This window comes from Apium graveolens, chromosome 3 (assembly GCF_009905375.1).
Source record: "Apium graveolens cultivar Ventura chromosome 3, ASM990537v1, whole genome shotgun sequence".
Classification (NCBI taxonomy): domain Eukaryota; kingdom Viridiplantae; phylum Streptophyta; class Magnoliopsida; order Apiales; family Apiaceae; genus Apium; species Apium graveolens.
Genome location: NC_133649.1, coordinates 161144304 through 161147543, shown reverse-complemented (window position 1 = coordinate 161147543; position 3240 = coordinate 161144304).

Below are 3240 nucleotides of genomic sequence, written 5' to 3'. Positions count from 1 at the left end.
TGAACCAGGTTAAGTACGCGCAAGGCAAGTTTTTCCCTTATTCTAAATTTAGAATAGTGAATTATATCCCATTTTCCATATCAGTTACACTTTGATAATTCTTGTTCATAAACACTATACCAGTTATTGATTCTTGTTTCTATTTCATTTCGATTCTTGATTTCTCCCAGTTTATTAAATCCTTTATTCATATTCCAATACTTTTACCCTTGTTATATATACTTTGATATATCCTGGTGTTGGGATACATCAAAAGCATTCCGATTATTCCGGATGCTACACTTTGGACTGGATGGTTACTATACGGGTTGGGTTTTACCCAGACCATTAATTAATAGGCCGTGGTTGCCTGAGTACTCTTTATATTGGTCGGGTCTATACAGTTGGGTATAGATCCGCACTGTATCCTGACTGATCAGCAGGTTATAGTGCATACTTAGTTCTTGTTTCCAGTCTTGTTCATTTGGCACTCGCCAGTGTTGGCAAATTATTATCTTATACAGATTCAGATGGTCGTTCAACCACCGGATTATCAGTTCATTTATACTTCTCTCTTTATACTATATATATTGTTGCAGGCTTGTTGAGCAATTTTGGCTCATCCTCTTTTATTGTTATTCCTATTGTTTTACAGTTAAGGTAGAAAATAAAACCCATCAGGACCCGCGTAGTCAAGAAGCGAGTCAAGCAGCGGGACCATCTTATACCAAAGGTGTTCCTTCCTATCCCCGAAGAGAGCTTTGAGTTACCGGATCAGGTGTAATAGGATAAGTAGTATTATGGTTTGAATAAAAGTTTGGTGTAGTTTGAATAAAAGTTGTGTGGTAAGAATGTAGATAGAATAAAGTTTTGTAACAAAGAGAGTTCTTGAGACATATTGTTTTATTTGGGTTGTAATGAAGTTAGTGTGTGGTTCTTGTTTTCAACTCTTAACCTTAAAAGATCCTGAGTAGTAGTAGTTCGGGGTAATTATTATATTTATATTCCGCTTGTGCAGGTTTAGTTGTAGTTGTTATTAATAATGCCCCAAATCTATACCCCGGATTTGGAGGGTGTTATAGTTGGCATCAGAGCTTAGATTTTGACCCTTGAAAACAAGAACATTAGGATTAAGATAAGATAGGAAAAGCGTATAGGATAGAAGTAAGAGTGTTAGAATTGTCTGTTTATGTGATTAGAAATTATGAGTTTTAGGATTGTGATTTGATTTGTTTTTGTGTTATTATGGTTATGTATATTAGATGGTTTCTTTATCATCATCTACAGAGCGGACCGAGACAGATCCACTGGTTGCACCAGTAGTGGCCCTAGTGTCAGAGCAGATCTTTCCTCCATTGCCACCACCTCCACCATTGCCACCTGAACCAGCACCAGAGATACCACCTCCCCCAGAGGTACCAGGTTTTGCAGATTATTTTCCATATTTTGACCCAGAGATACCAGATTTTCCACCACTAGAGTTCCCGATGTTCGATATTCCTGACATGGTTGATATTCCGCAGTGGGAGGATTTAGAGCCCCAGATTCCTATGCCACCAGTCGAGATTCCAGAGATTCCACTGATGGAGCCTGAGGCAGAGCCACCAGTGTATGCACCTATGGAGCAGCCTGTCTTATTTCCTGCCCCGTTAGCTATCTATGCCCCTGTTCCCGGGGTATATCAGTTTCCACAGCCGGAGTTCATGGACGAGGTAGTAGTAGATGGGCCGTTACCTTCTCGAGGTTCCCGTACGGATCTCCGTGAGCATCATACAGTTACATATCATCGTTTTCAGGTAGAGAGAGGGGAGGATTAGATGGCAGAACCAGTATAGAGAGATCCTTGGATTGTTTGAGACACAGGCGGATTGTCCCGTCCGAGCACTACGACCAGACTACATATTGAGGGAGAGGTTACGCCAGATTCATAGAGTTAGTTCTCAGCAGCTTACTGATCTGAGGCAGCAGGACATTAGTACAGAGGTAGCATACCGCCGGGCAATGGAACTTACCGAGGCAGTGTTAGAGGCATTGCAGGAGGAGCTGAGCCATGTGCCACCAGGATTCTGATATTAGCAGACGGAGGAGTGTTGTATCTTGTATATTTTTGTAGATAGAGGCAGCATAGTATTGTATGACTAGTTTGTATGAGTGTAGCTACTAGTTTTGACTGATAGCAGTAGCAGTATGACTGGCATATCACAGACTTTTATATCAAGCATTGACACCTACAGCTGGTGTCCTACCTATATATATATGAGATGGACTTTTTCACGTTTTCTTTATATTCCAGTTATTTAAGCATTTACATTTATTTCACTATTTTATCATTGCCTATTTACAAATGTTGTTTTATTTACAATCATGTTGTACCCTTTATGTTTTCAAAATTTATAAAAGTATTTTAAAAAGGGATTTATTTACACATCGCACTGTTATATTTAGATATTTAATAAATTGTTTTCTTTCCCCATATCAACTGTTTTAACCACTGTTTTAATATTATAAAGACTGTTTCCATTATATAACACCTGTTTAGTATACTATTATTAAGAGAAATCTATTATTTTATTATCAGAAAGATGGCACCTAAAAGAAAAGCATGACCTGACTCATCTAACGGAAATACAGAGGGCCAAACTGATAATAATCAGATGGATCAGAGCTGATGATGCAACAACAAATGCAGCAGCAACAACATTAGTTCCAACAACAGATGTAACAGCAAACCGCTCATCCAGGACATCAAATACCACCAGCAGCACCTGCAGTCACTTTCAAGCAATTTCAGTCGATAAAGCCTCCAGAATTTGCCGGTTCCACAGATCCTATAATGGCAAGAGCTTGGCTGAAGAAAATAGAAAAGGCTTTTACGTTGGTTAAAGTTGAGGAACAACAGAAGACGGAGTTCGCTAGCTACTTTCTGAAAGGCGAAGCCAATAACTGGCGGGAATCAAAGAAAGCTTTGGAAGGAGAAGGTGTGGTGACCTGGGATAGATTCACTGATCTTTTTTTGGAGAAATATTTTCCTCGTTTTATGAAGAACCAGATGGAGATCAAGTTCCTGGAGCTGAAGCAAGATAACTCATCGGTCGCGGATTATGAGACCAAGTTCACTGAATTGGCCAGATTTGTTCCTGAGCAAGTGGATACGGATGAAAAGCGGGCCAAGAGATTCCAGCAGGGATTGAAAACATGGTTTCATAGCAAAGTAGCTGTGTTTGAGCTGACGACTTATACGACGATTGTTCAGAAGGCCAT